The sequence below is a fragment of the Pogona vitticeps genome, chromosome 4 (assembly GCF_051106095.1).
Source record: "Pogona vitticeps strain Pit_001003342236 chromosome 4, PviZW2.1, whole genome shotgun sequence".
In the NCBI taxonomy this organism is placed as follows: domain Eukaryota; kingdom Metazoa; phylum Chordata; class Lepidosauria; order Squamata; family Agamidae; genus Pogona; species Pogona vitticeps.
The window spans coordinates 190,309,587-190,320,503 of record NC_135786.1 but is presented as its reverse complement, the minus strand read 5'-3'; the positions used below and the strand labels follow the sequence as shown (position 1 = coordinate 190,320,503).

General features: G+C 39.7%; 1 long non-coding RNA gene across 1 annotated transcript in view; it reads right to left on the bottom strand.

The window, feature by feature from the left end:
• Window positions 1-1,621: 1,621 nt before the first annotated feature.
• The window catches only part of LOC140706923 (uncharacterized), a 37,426-nt gene continuing 28,130 nt past the window's right edge, over window positions 1,622-10,917 (bottom strand). The window contains exon 3 of the long non-coding RNA XR_012086852.2: window positions 1,622-1,866. This is a non-coding gene — a long non-coding RNA (uncharacterized LOC140706923). The remainder of the gene's footprint in view (window positions 1,867-10,917) is intronic.

Sequence of the window (10,917 nt, the reverse complement as noted above, 5' to 3'; positions counted from 1 at the left end):
CTTCAGTTTAATATTATCAAGTACAGCTGAGTGCTTCAAGCTTTGTACAGCTTCATATGAAGCTCATGGTGCTGAGTTCCATTTCCCTCCCCTCCCCAGGCCAGCTGGTCCACTTATCAGGCTCTGTATGCTGCTGGGGTCCTTCTTTGGAAGCGGCGCTCCAATCTAGGTAGGAGCCCAGTCAGTTTTTCCCTGCCTCCCCAGGCAGCCAACCACTCATCGGCTCTGTAGGGAGACTCCCCGTCCTGCCTAGAGATGGGGGTATTCATATACAAATGTGAATACCCCTGCACAGCTGGACTTAACAAAAGTCCAGCCCCTGGGGCTAAACTGTCCACTCACATGTCTGGTGGTGGCGGCAGCAGCCCTGGTCAGCCTTCCAATCACTTCCAGAGTGCTGCTCTCTTTCCACTCATCTAGCCACTCGACAGCTGTGCAGGGAGATTTGTCTTCCCTCCCCGTGCCTGGAGTTGGCTAGATGAACAGAAACAGAGACATGCTCCGGGAGTGATTAGAAAGCTGACTGAGGCTGCCAGCACTGCCGGATGCATGAGTGGATGGTCCGGCCCCAAGGGCCAGACCCTCATTAAGTCCAGCTGCGTGGGGGTATTCGTATATGAATACAAATACCCCCATCTCTAGTCCTGCCTCTTCGCCAGAGTGGTTGACTGGGCTCCTGCCTGGATGGAGCACCACTGCTAAAGAAGGACCCCAGCAGCAGGCAGAGCCTGCTAAGTTGACCAGCTGGCCTGAGGAGAGGCAGATGGAACCCAACACCACCTGTGGTGCCACCCTTTGTGCTTCTTACCAAGCTGTATGAAGCATGAAGTGCCATCTCTGCTCAAAAAAGTTGTAAGTAACTGTAAGCAAGTTTAATTAGGAAAGGAAGACTCAAGTAGGTACTGTAAAATGCTAGGCAATGCCAGCCTGTAAGGTCTGAAGTAGACTTAAAAAGTGATTTTTTTTTAAAGGGAGTTAAAGCTGTAGTTGTGCTTACATGTCTCTTGGCATAAATTATTTTGGGACTTACCATTTTAATGTTTGTAACAAGTAAGATAGGACATTACAATTAAATCTCTATATGCTGGTTCATATATGGTTCCTGAAATTCTTGTCAAAATAAGGTCATTGCCTGAAGATACAGTCCAAGTATCTTCCTCTCCACAAAGTTGTATTAGCCTTGAATCAAATTAGGTTAGCAGATTAGCAGCACCTTCAGGGTTGCTGAGTAGGAACATGCAAGTAAATCATTTCTGCATTGTGGAATTAAATCAGAAGCTGGTTTGGATTTTTGGAACTTGATTTAGCATCACATGGGCTTTGTGTTGGTGTGTGCACCTCATGGAACAACTTTTAATGTGGCTGCAAGCTGTGTGGTCTATTGGCACTTTGGTGTTCTGGGTGCCAGTTTTCTGGTTTTGCCTCTGTGCCAGGAACTTAATTCTTCACCTCAGCCATACCTTGTGCCTTTCCTGAGGCAGAGCTTACCTGCCTTGAGACTGCTGACACTGGACTCAGCTGCTTTTATTCTACAAAGCCAGCATCAGCCTCTACAACACAGCCCACAACTATTCTAACAGTTTGTCCTTTGTCTTTTAAGAATCATCACGTCTTGTCTAAATCGTGTTTTCAAATATTTATTTTATATTAAAATGTTGTTAAACAGAAAAGACATATACAAAAACAACCTTTTACAAAACACGACTATATATGTCCACTTATAATGTAACACAATGTCTTCACTTGGTGTTACCTGCCCACCCCCATTTGAGACTAGTTCCATGGTCTTCATTCTTATATTTCAGATCACCCCTTTTCTCTCCAGTAATATGCTGATTCTTCTCCTGGTGTATACCGCTTCTTTTTCTGAAACACATGTACCAAAAACAAGTTCCATGTTTGTTTAAAAACATTCTGTTTCATAATTCCTCTTCTAATCTTAATTTCATAAGTTTATTATTAATTGCCATTCCTCCCTACTAATTTATTATTTTTCCAATTTTTTGCAATTATTAATCTTGCCACCATCACCATTACAACAATTTTCTTCTCTCTTCAATTGATTATTATCAACCAAATTCAACAAAGCAATCATTGGTGACATTTATACATTCACATCAATTATTTCTCAAATCTTCATGAAAATCATTGTCCATTCCTTCTTCCTTATTTCACAAAGCCACCACATATGTATACATGTCCGTTTTTCTTCTTTACATCTCCAGTATAGTGAAGGTGTAGCCTTATTTATTATATAAATATAAATTTATTATTTTATATATATATAAATTTATTATATAAATAAGGATGTTGTATACTATCTCCAGACTATCTTGTAACAGTTTTCCTTTTCTTACAGACATGTTTTTATTTATTCTTTTATTCCACATTTTATTCCAATCTTCCTTTTTAATTCCCTCATTCGGATCTCCTTGCCACAAATCTTTTAGCACACTTTTAAATATTCGACTTTTATTAACATTTTATATATTACACTTACTGTTCCCTTTCCAATTTCCCTTGTTTTTATTTTCTCTTTTTTTCTATAATCACCTCAAACTTTGTCATCATTCTGCCTTCTCTTTCTTTTATTTTCCATTCTTTCATCCAGTTTTCTAGTTGAAGTATGTTTAACCATGAAATTCCCTCTCCCAGTATTTCTTTTACATGTTTCCTGTCTTGCATTTGCTTTATCCATTCTTTTATCCTCAGCTATTCTCGCAGGTTTTAGAATTTTAAAAATTCCCAAATAATCTTAAAGGGAAATTTAGAAGAGTTTTGCTGGATATGGGTAAATATTTAAAATTTTCATTGTAAGTTTTGAAGCGGCATAGTCGTAGACCAATACAGTGCGAAAATAGAGGTAGGGAAAAAAGAGGAAGCTCATTGTTCTTGGCGCCCCAAACTCAGCAAACCCTGCAGATCCCCACAAGTACGTACCATTTTACTCCAACACAAGTCAAAATAATTTTATAAAAAGTGTGACCTGAATCAATTTAAAATAAACCCGTGTAGGTGTTTTTTTTAAAAAAATACCCCCACTTCCTAGCTGAAAAAAATGCACTTAGCTGTATGTCATGTAGTTGGAGATTTTTAATTCGCTTCCAAGTGTGCCAAGCCTGATGCAAAAACAGGAGTATTACAATGTGTAGTCAAGCACTAAGAAAAAGGGTTAAACCTCCCTTCAGCATCACTGTCTGTTCTAATTCAGAGTTGCCTGCAGTTGTTCAGAAGGAAAAAAAATCCAAGTGTGAATCTCCTAAACCTGATAATTGTTCACTTTATTAAGTCTTAGCATTCCTGTGGGTCTTAATATTCTTGCTATAACATAAGTATAACCAATTATGGTATCATGCTTCACTTCAAGTGGATAAAGGGAGAAGAGGAATTTTAAAACAGGAAAACATGTTTGTCTCTCAGAAATGTGGTATCATGGAAGCAGGGAGCACTTAATCAAAATATTGGAATGAACTGCACTAACCTGCTGGTCGGTCGGTCTAGGATTAGATCTGCTGAGCCTTCCAAGCCACAATCATGGAAACATTGCTTTGTATTCAGCCATAGTTTAAGATAGATTTCTGATTATTGGCTACAGTTTCCAAGGTATCAGGTAAGCAGCAGCCATTACAAAACTCTGGGAAAAGATACTCAGTAGTCTGCTTACTTGGGTCCTTCTGATATTTGCAATTGCACTATTTATTGTTTCTTTTTTGTATTATAAATTTAAATTGAATTGTTTTCTAGTTATTAATATATCACCTTCGTGTGATCTTTTTAAGAAACACTTTCATTTTGTTTTTTTTTAAAGGAAATGCTGCAGATTGTTGTATGTACATAATTTAACCTGCTGTAACTTTCATCTGCTAATGTTTTCAAATTAGCTGCTGCTGAGTATTTGGTTTTCATTGCTAATATGAGGAGAAATGCTCAAAGAAAAAAATAATCAAACTTTGTAAAAATTGAAATTCTGAGATATTACAGTTTCCTTCTGTGCTTGCTGAGTATCCAGTGGGGATTTAAATTAACATTGTTTATTTTGAAGGACATATTGTGAAATTGGTTCAGCCAAAGTTAAATGCTGAGTGTACAGTCTTCTGTTACATAGAACAGGGGTGCTCTGCCTATGGGAGTGGGGGTGGAGGTGATATCCTGGAAAATTCATTTGGTGTTTGTTAAAGCAGGCAGAAATTCTGACAACTCATAGGTTCAAATTCCATTGTCTCCCTTTGGTGAAAAAAAAAGTAACTTGCTATAAGACCAGGCAGCAGTGATAAGTGTGGTGTCATCCTCATGCAGATTTGCTCAGATAGCTGCTAGTGCAAATCAACACAGAGGTTTCAAGCCAAATACACCAGATGGCAGTACTGCAATTAAAAGGAATTCAAGGGTGACAATACTTTGTTTTATGTCAACTTGATATCTAATTGATTACAAACCTTCAACACACACATATAGACATGCTACTGACTGGGAATCTCTGGGACAGAATACTTTTGCATTCCCACTGAGGAGGAGTTTGCTCCTGTTTACGCTTCCTCTCTGCCTCAGAGAGAAGGTGCAGTGTTGCCCCTGGACCAGGACTTACACAGCATTGCAATATTTGGTTGTATCATAAGGAAACAAGTACTGTAAATGCTTTCTAGAATGTGAATTCACTACTGTGTAGCAGAGTGAATAGTCGGGAGGAACAGGTTTCTGGGACAAAAGAAATAGCAGCTAAGGAAGTGGATAGGACAGCCCCATTTACCTCTAGGATAATCTAATGAAGGTATGAGCAACAGTGTATCCTGATGATGTTATTTCCTTTAAGATGGAAATGATAATGTCAGGAACTGGTGGTCACTATCTGCAATGAACTTGGCAGTCTCCACTGGGTTGGAGGGACTGTAATGTCAAGGTTCGCAGCTTTAAGTGCAGAGACAAGGTACAAAATGTCTGATGTATTCTTTGTCATCCAGCTTTAATGCAAAGCTGAGAAGTTGACCACCATGATATAAACCAGTGGTTCTTAACCTTGGGTAACCCAGGTGTACTTGGATTGCAATTCCCAGAAGCCTTCTCCACCAGCTATGCTGGTTGGGGCTTCTGGGAATTGCAGTCCAAGAACACCTGGGTTACCCAAGGTTAAGAACCACTGATATAAACCACTGTACATATGCCCATCCATGGCCAACCCACTTAGCTGTCATCTAAATTGTGGTGTACCTGTATGCCTTTTATCAGAACATGGATGAGTTGCTGTTTTGAACTATAGCTCCCAGAAATGCCCAACCAGAATGGTCGTGGTTAATGTGGGATTCTGGGAGCTGCCCAGAAAGGAACATTCTTTACTCTGGCATTGATTTGTTGGTGGCATGATATAATTGAGAACTGAGAACAGGCCACAAGGTGCCTCACCCCTTTTGAAAATCTTCTCTCTAGCTGAAAAAAATAAATGATCAATATCAACATCTTATTTTAGGATCATCAACAGGGTTGCGGGAGATATGGGAACATGATTGGAATATTAAAGTCGATGAAGAGAAATGGTAAGGAATGTTTACAAAATTCCCATATAAAGGCATCTCTATCACAGCCAGGGAGATTGCATTGAAAATACTCCAAAAATGGTATTTGACCCCACTCTCACATATTAACCCTGCAATGTCACCAATGTGCTGGAGAGGCTATAAGTGTAAGGGATCTTTTCAACACCTTTGGTGGTATTGCCAAAAGGTAGACCAATTTTGGGAAGAAGTGTTTAATGAAACAAATAAAATTACAAACCAGTTGATTATTAAATCTCCAGAATTAGCACTTCTTACTCTTTTTTCTGAGGGAAAATGAATTCATTTTATACAAAACCTTAATAGGCCATCTTTTGACTGCAGCAAGACAGATCATAGCGAAAGGGTAGAAAAACATGCAGGGAGTATCAATTGTAGCATGATACTCAAGATTATGGCAGGTATCACTGCAAGAAAAATTAACCACCAAATTGCATATAAAGAGAAAAAACACTTTGACTCTTTTGCAACTGACTGGCATCCTTTTATTGTTTATTATATGTATAGAATGGATAATAAGGAACTCCCTGATGTACACAGAAATTATTGATCATTGTAATATACTTGGAAGATATTTATAATTTTCCCTGAGAAGACTTTTGACATGACTTTGCCATGGGAATGGGAATTGGAGGGTAAGAGGGAAGAAGGGTACAAAATATAAGAGTGTATATGTGAATGTATATATTAATAATAATGAAACAAAAGAAAAAATTATTCAAATACTGTATTAAAAAATTAAATAAGCACTGAATTAAAAATAATAATTGAGAAGTGAGTTAAACCTTTTCCTGCACTGTCTCACAGTGCTATGGATGGGGTAGCCATTACATGGAAACAACAATTCCCCACTGAAGTCAGTGGAAAAGTCTAGTGCCAAGTCCATGGAATATCTTCACAAAAATAGCTCTAACAGCACATTCCACCAACATGTATGTGTCTGTGTTACACCAAAGAGTTGATTGCTGTTCTATCCACCATAGCAGGACTTGTGCCAAATCCTACTGGCTCCTTGGCCAAGGAGATGTTGAGTAAAGAATTGAAACTCTACGTACACTTTCCTAGAGGTAATCTCTATTGGACAGACTACATTTGCTTCAAAGTAAATATGCTTAAGATTATGCTACAAGACTGGTTGATTTCAATTGAAAAGTAATGTATTTATAAAAATTGTAATTACAAACATCCCTAAATTTTGGATGCTTTTCCATAGAGATCTCATTCTGGTATTATATATTGATATAAGTGCCATTACAGTGTTCCCGGTGTTTTTCATGTTGCATTCTTTCCAGGTACACAGCTTTGCAAGGGAGTTCCATATCTGCACGCTGTGGAAAAGATAATGTGTAAATCTGCCCTTTCACCTTTATGAGCTCAAATAAGCAACACTAAGCCAAGATTTTCCAGGGCACTGTTTGATGTAAAAATAGCAATTGTTCCATGCTACTCTGTCACATACACTCCAGATAATGAACACCAGATGACATATATTGTTGTTGTCTCTCCAGCACTGAGAGAGATCAAATCTTTGATTCTCACAAAATGTCAGGCAACAAGTGTGGCATCTGATAGAAATTCCCAGTTTCATCTTGACAATGTTGAAGTAATTTATCCAGAATGTTGTATTAGCATCAGCTGAAATTGTATGTGCTACGATGGTTGTGTAGCAGTAAGGCAGCTCTAACTGGCATCTGACAAGGCAAAAATTATTTGACCTCTCTTAGGCAGATATATTAAAGAAGACACAAATCATACTTCACAGGAAACTTCTACTGAAATTCCAAACTGTGCATTTGCTAAAAGTGACATATCTGAACTGTGTCTGAATCTGTTTTCCTGTGGTCTAATCAGGTAACGTAGTGGACAGTTCAACAGAAACTGATTTATTTTAATTACCTCAATTGTACTATCACGTCTTTGGTTAAAAGGAAGGAGTCAGAGAGATGCAGTTCTTGACTGGATTAAACAAAGCATGTATTGGTCTGCAACATCCATAATCCCAAACCATTATGGCTGTGTTGGCTGCTATTAACAGTTGGAGGGCACCATGATATGTGGAAATCTGATGCATACAAATCTCTGTATTGGAGAGCTGGAAGTGCAGCTTTCAAAACCCGTGAACTTTGGGATTGCCTTCACTTTGGAAAGTATATAGGTTAGACTGCAAATCCCATAATACAATTGTCAGCCAATGATAGTGGTTCCAACATATACAAAAACTGTTAAGCTGGGAAAGGAACTGTTTTCAGCACAGTAACAAACCTCTCTACCTGCAGCAACAACAACAACAACAGCAACAAAAGACCAAAGACACTCATGCACACCAACAAGACCAGCTCTGTACAGAGCCAAAGGTTGGCTAAAATGGCATTTATATGAGAAACCATGTAAATTGTCCCAGCTTGCTTACTCCTCCACTTGATGGTTTTGCTCCAAATGAAACAAAAATCCTCAAATTACATCATCTCACAATAGCCATGTGGGACTGGAAGCCAGTAGTTTTCAATTGTTGGAATGTATTGTGGACGTTCCCACCGAAAAGTGCTAACAGTGGAAATTGACTCCCATCACTTATATAGCCTGCTGGAGAACAAGGCTATGGAGAGCTGAGGTTTCTGCTAAGATTGCACTTTTAGGCAAAGTTTCTACAGTGGCTGGCTGAAGAAGTGCACTTGAAAATGGTCAAAGAACCATTCAGTGGTTCTGAGCTATGGACTTCTGCCCATTGACTATATTGGCTGGGGATTCTGGGACTGCAGTCCAGAAACATCTGAAAACTACCAGTATAGAGCTAATTGTCATGGGCAATATATAGGTACCCTCTTTTTGGAAGAACAGATTCAGAGAGGCACGTGTGGACACAAACATTACATAAATAATGGTTCTGATGCATAGAAAGTACACTAATATTACTTTTAAAGCTTGATGCTTTCCCTCCCATTTGATGGTGAAAGTAACAGATTTTAACTACAGTATAATGTGTTAATTTTAAAGTGTTACTTCCAGGCTCTGCTCAGCTTCATGTCTTCATGCAAGAACATGCTTGATTGCTTTGAAAGATGGACTGCTAAAGCATTAGCATAGCATAGGCATCCTTCAGTCTCAAGAGACTATGGTAACGTGCTCTCTATGGAGGACTTGGAACAGCGTCTAGTGTTTTGACGCTGTACAGAAAGCTGGAGTGTCCTCTTCAGGGCACGAAGCATGGGTAAAATAATATGGAGAGTAGGCTGTTACCCAACCAGTAAACCCCCCCTCTCCACGTCACTGAAATAGTCCAATGGAAAGGCAAGAACTGGTTCCAGCGATGTCGCAGGAGTTGACAGAACAACACGAACTGTCTCCAGGACTCCGGCTCCGGATTTTGCCTCTAGGTTGACTCCTGAAGCCTTTTCCATCAGTGGATATAGCCATAAGGCAGTGAAGGTTTGAAATCAGAGTTTTCCTTCTCCTAGATGGGCTGCCTTCCAAGGCTGATGAGTCCGACCTACCCAGCCTCCATTAGTGATATAGCCAGCAGGCTAATAGTTTATGAAAAGCATAAAGATCTTGGTCTGAAAGAGAAGTCATGGGATTGATTCATACAGGAGGATGCATCACTTGATCCCCCACTTTGATAACTTGACATGCATCAGGCATGTATCCAGGAATGCAAATAATATCTTATTCATGACTGTCAACTTGCCACCAAGACTTATGTCATTTCCCCTACACTTGTGTAAATTGGCAACAGGATCTTGGCCACTGATAATCTCACCAATACTCCAGTTTTTTCTAAGAGGTTGATCAAGCTTCTGTGGAAAGGGGTGGATAGATTATTGACAGTCAAGATGAAGCAGACATTGTTTTTGCCCATTCACTTGTCTTTCCCTATGGTCAAAAGTCTAAGCTTCTACTGAGGGGTAACAATCCCAGGAGAGTATCCTACAATATTTTATTCAAGATCCCATTCTCTAAAGCAGAAGTGGGCAGCTTCCAGAGGCTGAAACTCACAGTTAGACATTGACAGGCTACGTCCATCACTTTACTTCTTCTTATTCACTATCCAATTAAAAACAAAGCACCCCAAAGGCCCCTCACATTCTGTAGTGCACACAGATGGGAAATTTTATTAGGTTTTTTCACTCCTTTGAGCCTTTTTTAGCCCCAGGAGATAGCTCCCCCCACACACTGGAAATTATCAGAAATCATGTGTAGAAGTCCTAAAACAGTGCATGGCCCCCCAATATATCTTGACCTCCACAAAGTCTTAGACAAAGTGCTCCATGATATTTTGATAGCAAGCTAACTAGGTATGGGCTGGATAGAACAACTGTCAGGTAGATACACAGGTGGTTACAGAATCGTAGTCAGAGTGCTTATCAATGGCTCCTTTTCAAACTGGGAGAAGGTAACAAGTGGAGTACCCCAAGCCTCAGTCCTGGGTCTGGTGCTCTTCAACATTGTTATCAATGACTTAGATGAGGGAGTGCAGGGAATACTTACCAGATTTGCAAATGGCACAAAATTGGGTGGAATAGCTAATAACTTGGAAGACAGAAAGAAAATTCAAAATGACCTTGGAAGGCTCAAGCACTGGGCTGAAAACAACAAAATAACATTTAACAGGGATAAGTGCCAAGTTCTACACCTAGGGAAAAAACAAGTAAATGCACAGTTACAAGATGGGGCATACTTGGCTCTGTAATACTACAAATGAGAAGGATTTTGGAACTGTTGTAGATCACAAGCTGAATATGAGCCAACAAGTATAATGTCGCTGAAAAAAAGGTCAACATTATTTTAGGCTGCATTAACAGAAGCATAATCTCCAAATCCCATGAGGTATTAGTCCCCCTCTATCCAGTGCTGGAGGCAGTGACAGATTTTACTTTCATGGGCTCCATGATCACAGCAGCCACAAAATTAAAAGACGCCTGCTTCTTGGGAGGAAAACGATGACAAACCTAGAAAGCATCTTAAAAAGCAGAGACCTCACCTTGCTGACAAAGGTCAGCATAGTCAAAGCTATGGTTTTACCAGTAGTGATGTATGGAAGTGAGAGCTGGACCATAAAGAAGGCTGACCACCAAAGAATTGATGCTTTTGAATTGTGGTGCTGGAGGAGGCTCTTGAGAGTCCCCTGGACTGCAAAGAGAACAAACCTATCCATTTTGAAAGAAATCAACCCTGAGTGCTCACTGGAAAGACAGATCCTGAAGCTGAGGCTCCAATACTTTGACCATCTCATGAGAAGAGAAGACTCCTTGAAAAGACCCTGATGTTGGGAAAGAATGAAGGCAAGAGGAGAAGGGGAGGACAGAGGATGAGATGGTTGGACAGTGTCACTGAAACTACCAACATGAATTTGACCCAACTCCGAGAGGCAGTG